The following is an 11,627-nucleotide window of genomic DNA, read 5'->3' as shown; positions in this document are numbered from 1 at the left end:
CTCCTGGCGCGATACTCGTTATATCTCCATACACCTTTTGCACTAAGGGGTACCTTTTTCCTCTTGGAAACAAGCTTCCATAGTTCGCCGCCATCAATTTGTTCTTTCATATAGCTGTGCATAGAGAAGATTAAATTTAGTTCACATGATGAGCATCAACATCTTTAAAACATAAAGAATAGAATTGCTCAAGACAAAAGTAGGCACTAATTGGTACTTACTCATTTAAAAGCACTAATGGATCATCATATTGGAGTCTCATCTTGTTGTTTATTTTCCTTTTTTTGTTGACTTGTGGTAGTAGTACTTCTCTTGTTCTCTTGTCCATTTTCTCGCAAAAATAATCATGCTATAAAGATACAACAACAAAACAGATACACGAAGCTAAAGTTTATTTGTAAAAACATACTTGCTAGTTATTTGAGGCTCTTGTATTTTTTCTTTTAGAAAAACATACTTGCTAGTTATTTGTTTTTCTTCCTTGTGGATATGACCTTGTGACTACTTGAATCACTATATGTTGCTACTCCTTGTGGAGTACATGCACCGATCTAGATAAACTCTTGTTGCATTTCTAAACCGCAAGTTAGTTCCATTCTGAAGCCGAAACTCCGAGTTAATCAATGTTTAGTTAAAAGCTATTCTCGTTGTTTGCTTTCTAGATCATGTGTCGATGTATGAGTGTTCTTGCTCGATTCATCATTCATTGTTGTTTGGTACGAGCCGTGATATCGCCGGTGTTTTCTCAAGGGTTTCACCGATCGCGTGTGAGGTTCGTGTCGGCGCGCTGGTCACTCGCTCTCGGTTGGTTGAGCCGACCGGGTGGAAAATGTTTGATGCGGGGTGAGGACTTGCTGGTGAGCTGCTACTACATCGACTGCAGCATGAACGCGTACGGGATATCCCCCGCAGCAGGTCGGCGGATCATGCGCTCGAGATACCCTTGTTTTTATCCCCTGTCGCATCTTTGCTTGAATATTCGATTATTTACAAATGCATGCTGGAGCACTCTATTTGTTAAACTCTTGTTGCATTTCTAAACTGCAAGTTAGTTCCATTCTGAAACTGAAACTCCAGTTAATCAATGTTCGATTAAAAGCGGGAGTATGAAGCTGAAACTGAAATGTTAAATTTTGCATACAACTATCATTGCGAGATTTTCCTGAATATGGCTAATGTTTTTAGTAAAGGACCAGCAGAAGTTTTACTGCAACATATGCATGACAAGCGAAACATTAACTAGCATCCGTATTTTTACTATACATTCAAATGTATAATTTGTATAAACATCTCTGTATTTTTGCTGTACATTCAAACGAAGCTGAAGTTGAACCCATACATTTAGAAATTCCATTGAAACTGAATTTGAACCTATACATTTGGAAATTCCAATGAAACTGAATTTGAACCTATGCATTTGGGAATTCCAAAGAAATTGAATTTGTACAATGGCACATCTGCAGGTCGGGCTCTCCATGGATGATGTGCCAGAATGGGTACTCGCATTGGCTCTCCATTGATGACGGCAACTTGCGGGTCTTCGACAGCCAAGACGGCAAGATCGTGGACTTGAACCAGTCCCCCAACACCGCCGCCTGCCTCCTCGAGCTCCTCGAGCTCCGGCGGCGGAGAGAGGGACCTCCGAGCACCGGCGGACAACATGTTACAGCAGCGGCGGCGAGAGGCGGCTCCAGCAGCTTCGGGTCCATCCTCCTCGAGCTCCATCGCCGGCAAGAGAGGAGCTCCAGCAGCTTCGGGTCCATCCTCCTCGAGCTCCATCGCCGGCGAGAGAGGAGCTCCAGCAACTTCGGGTCCATCCTCCTCGAGCTCCATCGCCGGCGAGAGGGGAGCTCCAGCAGCGGCGAAGAGAAGCGGCTCCGAGGCGCCGGCGAGCGCGGGAGGCTGCTGTTGGCCCGCGGCGCGAGAGATCGCCGGCGCGGAGGCCGTCCGCCCGCGTGCGCGAGACTCCGTCCGCCCGCGTGCGCGAGACGCGCGATTCCGGCGGCGGTCGACCGCGAGGGGCGCGCGATTCCGGCGGCGGTCGATCGCGAGGGGCGCGTGAGTCTCCGGCCGGAAGCTCTGATCCCGAGCGCGCGAGTCCGCCGGCGCCCGCGAAGTTGCCTGCTTAGATTGGGGATGGGTCGGTGCTGATTTCGAAATATAAAGGGTGGAAATGCAAAAGTTCATTTACACTAGCGCTGCGACATGTAATTCGTGACGGAGGGAGTACATGTTATGATTGTATTCCTAGTTAAGTCACACTATGAAATTCTTGGGTATTAGTACTATATTGGTTGGTATGAAGTGTCATACAAAACAACGCAATACAAGAATACAATGGCCTAAGTGACTGACAAGTAATATGATAGGAATGCACGTCTTGAACAAAATAAAGTGTTATTATGTTCGTCGTTGGCATTCTATCTAGCCCTTAGAATTTATAATAAAGAACTTAATAATTGTTATTTTGCTCTGGTCAAATGAAAACAGTGAGTTGTTCAAATTATGACATTACTCCATGTACGATGGATAAGTTATTATAAATCTTAATGGTGAAACACACATACATAACACTGACGCTAAAATGCCACAAGGCAGATGATTTGAATTCCACTTATTTGTGGAACCGCCATTTAGATCATGTTAGAAAGGAATGCATGAAGGAACTCCATGCAAATGGATTTTTGGAGTCACTTGATTTTTGAATCATTTGGCGCTTGCAAATCTTTTCTAAAAAGAATGACTAAAATACCGTTAATAGGCCAAGAGTTGAACGGGCAACTAACTTAGTGGAAACATACATGCTGATGTATGTGGTTCACTGGGCATAGTTGTGTGCGGGAGATTCTTCTACTTCATAAAAACTTCCAACAATGAATTGAGTATATATATATGGATATATTCAATAAGGAAGAAGTTTGAAACATTTGAATAGATTCAAATAAATTTCAGTATGAAGTGGAAATCATCGTAATAGAAATCAAATATCTATGATTGGATCATGGTGGAAATATTTGAATTACGAGTTTTAGCGAACATCTAAGAGAGTTATGAAATTGTTCTACAACTTACGTTTCTTGGAGTATCATAATGATGATGAAGTATCCAAGAGATATATCCAAACTTTGTTGGATCAATGATGAGATAAAATATTGATGCCATTATATTTTTGTGGATTATGCTTTAGTGACTACCGCTTTTACACTGAATAGAGCATCATCATGATCCGTTGAAATGACACCATACAAGTTATGGCATGGGTATAAACCCTAATAGTCAACCAAAATCGGATGAATGTCTTTGTTGGTTATCCCGAGAGATTTAATTGGGAATTCTTCCCACGAGACAAAGACAAAAGTGTTTGTCAATGTTTCTTATTTCCGAGAAATTGTTTCGAGTGAAGTATTTGAGTGGGAGGACAATATAATTTGATAAGGTTTATGAACCTGAGCATAATGATCGGAGTAGCGCAGCATCGGAATTGGTTTCGGAAGCGGCCACGACGATCATGGCTCTCATGACTACAAAGTGTTTTAGCCATGGAGATCGAAGTACATATTGAACCTTGTAGGTATGGTTTACTTTGTGATCAAATAAATGATTTGTGGACAAAGGATTGATTTTGAACAATGATAAACCAACTACAAAACAAAGAAGTTATGATGGGCCCCGACTCCGTTAAAATGGCCATGCGCCATGAAATCCAAGATAGATGAATACTTTATGAAAGTAAATGGATCTATGAAATTGATAGACTTGGATGAAATATCCTTGAAGAAAGCTTGACTTATCGAAAAATTGTTTACGACAAAGTTCAAAGAGTTGAATACGATAAGATTAGATCTTCCGTAGCAATGCTTATAGTCTATGTGGATTATTCTAGTAATCACTACATATTTCTTTTATGAGATATGCTAGTAGGATGGCAAAATACACTACTTAACGAAGTATGTATACAAGATACAACCAAGAGTTTTGCTGGTCCGTGGAATACTAGATAGGTATACAAGCATCAATTGGATGAAGTAAGTATCACGGAGTTGGAATCTTCACCAGATGAAATAGTCAAAGAGTTTTTGATTTCATCAGAGACGATGAAGAGGCTTGCATTTGCAAGAAATTAAGTGGGAGCGCTAAGACACATTTATAATACTTTATGTAGGTGACATATAGTTGGTTATAAATGATGTAATTATATACTTGATTAAAAAGGTTTCATTGAGAATTAACTTCAATGAAAGGATATGGATCGAAACAAATTTAGTGTCAAGATCTATGAAGATAGATTGAAACACATAAATAAGTTTAAGTCAAAGTACATATGATGGATATTGAAGTAGTTCAATATAGAAATATTAAGAAAATGTTTTTGTCATGTAAAGGTTTAACAAGACTTGAGTGTATCTGACACTCAATGAGTAAAAACACATGAGTGATGAGAGAGGATTTGGTGACCGGGTGTATACGTGAGCACCCCTTGGCTACCGTTAAATGTGCGTTGAGATTCGGTTCCTGTGAATGAGGCTGTTGACTGGTCGTTGGCTTACGCGACACTAATCCTAACTTGCCCTGCGATGCGTGGGCCATGTTTCAATGATTACTTCTGCGAATCATTAGGTTTCGTGGGCGGGAATTTTTTTCACGCCCTATTTTTGGCGCGTGAGTGAAAAAGGGAATCTTTTCAGCTGATCTTTTTCTCTCGTGACTCCTATCTCAGACAAAGCATTTATAAGGTACTCGCGTCCCTCTCACACCGCTCGTCCTCCCTCTCACCATCCCTCGCCGGCGCATGTCCACCGCCAGCGCCCTCTCCCTCGCGCGCGTCTCCGCCGCCTCTCCTATCCTCGCGCATCGTCGCCTCTGCCACGCTCTCCTAAAAAATCTGCTGCATCGAGGTGGTGGACAATTCGATTTTTAACACCTCCCAGATCTCGGCGAAGGCACAGAGGATGAGTTGTGCATGCCAGATCTCGGCGTGATCCCCACGCTGGTGCCGGCGTCTTCCTTGGAGGAGGTTGAGAACGTGGAGGGAGCCGCTGCGGTGCTCTCTCCGTCCAGCATCAAGAGCGCGTCGCTCTCTCCGTCAGAGTACGAAGGTGCTGGCCAACTACCTGGAGGGCACCATCGCGCTGCGGGAACTCATCCAGAACGCGGACGACGCCGGCCCCTCCCGCGTCCACTTCTGCGTCGACCGCCCCACGCCCCCACCCATGGGTACCACTCCCTGCTCGCCCAGGCCCTCGCCCGGTGTCAGGGCACAGCGCGGCTGGCTACTTCGCCAGCATCTCCCGCATCGGGGACAGCAAGTTCGTCTCCCAGGCATGGAAGACCAGACGATTTGGGTATTGGTTCCTCCCAACTATCTCCCAGTACGTAGTCAATGCCAATCTTGCCTCGAGCTGTAATTTGCAATCTAAGCTCTACTACTGAAACTTCTACTGATAATGTTCATTACTCTAGTTCGATAACTCAGGGTAAATGGGTAATGTGTTTAGCAAGTGATACTATCCAGGATTTAGTATGTTCTCTGTAGTTTATTTTGTGAACAATCATTGAATATTTATTGAGTGCTTTCCTACCTTTGCTGTCTGTTTTAAAGCTCATTTTATACCGTCAAAATTGGAGGGTGAGTGTGATGCACTGATGCCTAAGTTCACAACCTCAGATCTCATTTGGTCAATTACTTCACTTTTTACACTTTTTTGCTTTCATTTACAGTACCAAATACAAATACTTAAGGAGCTCAGTCCGACAATGATCCTAACAATACCACCATGCGTTCTTAGTTCTACTTTTCTGTACCATCTTAGTTGATTTCCAGTTTTTTGTTGACTTAGTCTGTTTGATCTCAGATATTTGTTGGTGGCCTTGACCCCAATGTCAGTGAAGATGCCTTGAAACAAGTTTTTGCTCCTTATGGGGAAGTTGTCCATGTAAAGATCCCTGTTGGAAAGAGATGCGGTTTTGTCCAGTTTGCTAACAGGTTCATGTTATTTACTGATTCCTTATTTGTTCCCTTCTGCACACGTCTAAAGTACTTTATTCTAAGATACTCTTCTCAATGCTTATTCAGGCCTTCTGCTGAGCAAGCTCTTCACATGCTGCAAGGGACCTTGATTGGTGGGAAGAATGTGAGGCTTTCATGGGGACGGAGCCCTTCGAATAAACAGGCTCAGGTCAATTATTGCATACTGAAAGTTCTTTCCTGTACATGTTGTTTATTCTATCTAAAGTGGCTAACATTATGGTCTATAAACATTTCATCCTCAGCAGGAATCCAACCAGTGGGGGGCAGCTGCTGGTGCTGGTGGTTACTATGGTGGCTATGGACAAGGTTATGAGGCTTATGGTGGTGGGTATGCACAACCTCAAGACCCTAACATGTATGGTTATGGAGCCTATGCAGGGTACCCCAATTACCAGCAACCAGCAGCGGAACAGCAGCCGCCACAACAGCAGGTGAAGTTCCTAGATTGATCTTAGTGCATGTGTAGCTCTAAAGAGCTGCAAATTCAAACACTGAATTCTATTTCAGCACATTTGGGTGAGTTTGATATGTTAACTTGTTAAGTCCTGCTATTGCCCCTGGAGATAAGAGGTTGTCGTTGTGGTGCTTGCCGGAGATCACGGCGAGATACGCTGCTTGGAGCCGGCGAGAAGGCGATGTGCAGCCGGGAGGTTGGGGACGTGGGCTGCAGGAGCTCTCCTCGTCGACCTGCACAGCCAAGATGTTGGGGACAAGCTGCCGGCGCGGCCTCCAATGTTGCCGGCAGTGTTGGGGGGGAGTTGCCGAGCTGCCGGCGCGGCTTCCGGTGCTAACGGGAGGTCGGGGCGAGCTGTCACAGCTGCCAGCAACGCCTTCTACGCAGACGGGAGGTTGGGGGCGAACTGCCGGAGCTTCCGTGGCCTCCGGCGCTGCCAGGAGGTTGGGGCGGAGCTGCCGCCGTTGCCTCCTGGATCCCGCTGTGGCCTGGGTGGATTTCAGCTGATGGCGCGGCCTGGCGATGAATTCGAGCGGGAGCGGCCTGGCTGGATCTCTTCTATATGTTATACTTATGTTCCTAGTATGTTTACTTTCGAAAACATGTACTGCTTATCTTCTCCTATCACTGTGTGCAATGGACAGAATAACATGTACTGTTCATCTTCTGCTACCTTTGTGTGCAAAAACGGATATATAAGGAGATAAAGATGTACTGCTCATCTTATCCTACCTGTATTTTTACGTATTGGAGTACTGTTCATCTTCTCCTACCTCTGGCGCTGTTGAGTAATGATGGGTAAACGGCTGTGCTTGATCAAGAAAAGACCGTTCATGAGAGGTGTGTGAGGGTAACGAGAAGGGTTAACTCTACACTATGACTGACTACTTGACGGGATTAAATGGTGTGTACTCAATGTTTGGAATGTTCATGTCAACTATAATAAGATTAGACATGTTAGCTGGGTGTATCTAATGGATGCAACCGGCGAGAATGAGTCCAGCACGGTATGAGCAAACAAAAGCATGCTCGCTAGAGTATTGCAAGAAAAACTGCTTCTGAGGTGGCAAATGGGGAAAGCAATTTGAATCGGAAAGTGGAGTCTGGGAACTAGGTCCGTGTAATGGGACAACATATTCGAAATTGATTCATTATGGTCCAGTATATGGGTCCCAATGTTTAAATTAAAAAATGTAGGGTCAGATTTATGGGTCCCACTATTTGAATTCAAAAGTAGGGCCTGCAAGAATAGTGCGCAATAGGGTCCACTTTTTTGAATTCAAATATGGGTCCCACCTTGCATGAGTGTGGAGTTAGGACCTAATGTGGATGGCTAACCGGAATATGGGGATAACAAGAAATGGCTAATAGTGACACGTGTCGATCAATGGATGCGTGCTCACGTATACACCCGGTCACCAGGCTTCTTTTGCATGAGTGATTATAGATCACGAATAATATGTACACAATCAGATATCATGTGCTATAAAGTGTTATGAGCATATACCAGAATGATTCATATAATGATCATTGGACGACAGTAAGAATATCCTTGAGTACTTTAGAAGAACTAAGGATATATATATATATTTTTTTGTATGAAGAAATGACAAACAAATCGCTGTAAGGTGTTACACCGATATTGGTTTTGTCACATATAAAATATAATTTCAACCTCAAATTAGACTAAGTGTTGTTTAAAAGGTAGCACAATGAGCTAGAAGTTGTCTATGCTAGATTTAGAAGAGTTCTAAATATTGTGACGGATTCTACAAAAGAAGGCGAGTATGTCATTATTTTGACAATGACAAAGGATGTTAAGTCAAGAGGTTCTTTGAGAACTTGGTGTAGTTCCGACAGAGTCGAACTTTGAAGCTATATTGTGTGTGACAATATTAGTGACATATTTCGGACAGATGGAATTAAGGTTCCACCAGAAGATCAAACATATTTAATGCCAACTCATTTGGGAATGAGTGATGCGTTGAGACGCAAATGAATTACAAAATACATACGTTTCTGAGCGTGTCAGATCCGATGACTAAAAACCTCTCCCGTGAGCAATACATGATAAAGCACCATAAGGCCAAGGTATTATATCTTTACAAATGTAAACTAGATTATTGACTCTAGTGCAAGTGGGAGACTGAAGGAGATATGCCCTAGAGGCAATAATAAAGTGGTTATTATTTATATCTTTATGTTTATGATAAATGTTTATATATCATGCTATAATTGTATTAACCGAAACATTAGTACATGTGTGATATGTAGACAAACAAAGAGTCCCTAGTATGCCTCTTAACTAGCTTGTTGATTAATGGATGATTAGTTTCATAATCATGAACATTGGATGTTATTAATAACAAGGTTATATCATTGTATGAATGATGTAATGGACACACCCAATTAAGCGTAGCATAAGATCTCGTCATTAAGTTATTTGCTATCAGCTTTCGATACATAAGTTACCTAGTCCTTATGACCATGAGATCATGTAAATCACTTATACCGGAAAGGTACTTTGATTACATCAAACGCCACTGCGTAAATGGATGGTTATAAAGGTGGGATTAAGTATCCGGAAAGTATGAGTTGAGGCATATGGATCAACGGTGGGATTTGTCCATCCCGATGACGGATAGATATACTCCGGGCCCTCTCGGTGGAATGTCGTCTAACGTCTTGCAAGCATATGAATAAGTTCATAAGAGACCACATACCACGAGTACGAGTAAAGAGTACTTGTCGGGAGACGAGGATGAACAAGGTATAGAGTGATACCGAAGATCAAACCTCGGACAAGTAAAATATCGCGTGACAAAGGGAATTGGTATCGTATGTGAATGGTTCATTCGATCACTAAAGTCATCGTTGAATATGTGGGAGCCATTATGGATCTCCGGATCCCGCTATTGGTTATTGGTCGGAGTGAGTACTCAACCATGTCCGCATAGTTCACGAACCGTAGGGTGACACACTTAAAGTTGGATGTTGAAATGGTAGAACTTGAATATGGAATGGAGTTCGAGTATTTGTTCGAAGTCCCGGATGAGATCCCGGACATCACGAGGAGTTCCGGAATGGTCCGGAGAATAAGATTCATATATAGGAAGTCATATTCCAAGTTTGGAAATGATCCGGTGCATTTATGGCAGAGTTCTAGAAGGTTCTAGAAAAGTTCGGAAGAAATCACCATGGAAAGTAGAGTCCCGGAGGGACTCCACCTTGCATGGCCAGCCAACCCTAAAGGGGAGGAGTCCAAGGTGGACTCCCCTAGGGTGGCCGGCCAACCCCCTCATGGAAGGGGGGAATCCCACCCCAAGTGGGATTCCCACCTTGGGTAGGTTTCCCTACATATGGGAGGTTTCATTGTTGGGGTCTTATTCGAAGACTTGGATACCAACACTTGGGGATTTCCACCTATATAATGAGGAGGATAGGGAGGGGGCTGCCCACTCTTGGCCGCACCACCTAGGGCTGCCCTTGGCCGGCGCCCTAGCCTCCCCCTCTCTCCCCAAACCCTAGCGGTATCTTTCCTCCACCACATCCCGCACGCTTAAGCGAAGCTCCGCCGGATTTCTCCACCACCACCAACACCACGCCGTCGTGCTGTCGGATTCAAGAGGAGCTACTACTTCCGCTGCCCGCTGGAACGGGGAGGTGGACGTCGTCTTCATCAACAATCGAACGTGTGACCGAGTACGGAGGTGCTGCCCGTTCGTGGCGCCGGAACCGATCGTGATCAAGATCTTCTACGCGCTTTTGCAAGCGGCAAGTGAACGTCTACCGCAGCAACAAGAGCCTCATCTTGTAGGCTTTGGAATCTCTTCAAGGGTGAGACTCGATACCCCCTCGTTGCTACCGTCTTCTAGATTGCATCTTGGCTTGGATTGCGTGTTCGCGGTAGGAATTTTTTTGTTTTCTATGCAACGTTATCCTACAATTAGGATACTATATCATTGCAGAATTTGGACGTAGTTGGTATTGACGATATTAATATATTTTTTTCCGAAAAATCTGGATAGTCCTTTGTTAAGGTGTGCTTTTGTTCGAATTTATTTTGTATACTACAGTAGTTTGAATTTAGCAAGAATTTTATCACAACATAGAACCCTGTGTGCACCGACGGAACCTTGCTTGTTTCCTTTCTCAACGAACCAAACCAAATTGCCTCGCCTTGACACAACTTTCGGGTTTGCGACCACTCGAGGAAATAGCACGTAGCACCGATTGTTGGTGAATCTTTTGCATAGAACCACGAGGTTGCGTTTGTTTTGCACGAACACCATATTTCCTTGAAATCTTTGCAAGAAACACATAAAACATAATTAGCCTATTTGACACGGTAATTTAGAGGAGTGGTCTGGTTCGATCAATCTGGTTCGACCAGTATATTCTTCTACTAACCAACGTAGGCTAGGATGAGGCGATGACTGATGGCGTGTAATTCACACGTTCGTTGGGAACCCCAAGAGGAAGGTATGATGCGCACAGCAGCAAGTTTTCCCTCAGAAAGAAACCAAGGTTTATCGAACCAGGAGGAGCCAAGAAGCACGTTGAAGGTTGATGGCGGCGGGATGTAGTGCGGCGCAACACCGGGGATTCCGGCGCCAACGTGGAACCTGCACAACACAACCAAAGTACTTTGCTCCCAACGAAACAGGTGAGGTTGTCAATCTCACCGGCTTGCTGTAATAAAGGATTAACCGTATTGTGTGGAAGATGATTGTTTGCAAGAAAACAAGAAAGAACAAGTATTGCAGCAGATTTGTATTTCGAGTATAAAAGAATGGACCGGGGTCCACAGTTCACTAGAGGTGTCTCTCCCATAAGATAAAAGCATGTTGGGTGAACAAATTACAGTCGGGCAATTGACAAATAGAGAGGGCATAACAATGCACATACATGACATGATAAATATAGTGAGATTTAATTGGGCATTACGACAAAGTACATAGACCGCCATCCAACCGCATCTATGCCTAAAAAGTCCACCTTCGAGGTTATCATCCGAATCCCTTCCAGTATTAAGTTGCAGAGCAACGAGACAATTGCATTAAGTATGGTGCGTAATGTAATCAACAACTACATCCTTAGACATAGCATCAATGTTTTATCCCTAGTGGCAACAAGACAACACAA

At 43.8% G+C, this 11,627-nt stretch overlaps 1 pseudogene; it reads left to right on the top strand.

Annotated features, from left to right (window-relative positions):
* Positions 1-1,479: 1,479 nt before the first annotated feature.
* On the top strand, positions 1,480-6,493 carry LOC124662925 (annotated as a pseudogene).
* Positions 6,494-11,627: the final 5,134 nt, after the last annotated feature.

This window comes from Lolium rigidum, chromosome 6 (assembly GCF_022539505.1).
Source record: "Lolium rigidum isolate FL_2022 chromosome 6, APGP_CSIRO_Lrig_0.1, whole genome shotgun sequence".
Classification (NCBI taxonomy): Eukaryota; Viridiplantae; Streptophyta; class Magnoliopsida; order Poales; family Poaceae; genus Lolium; species Lolium rigidum.
This window is presented reverse-complemented; position numbering and strand designations above follow the sequence as displayed.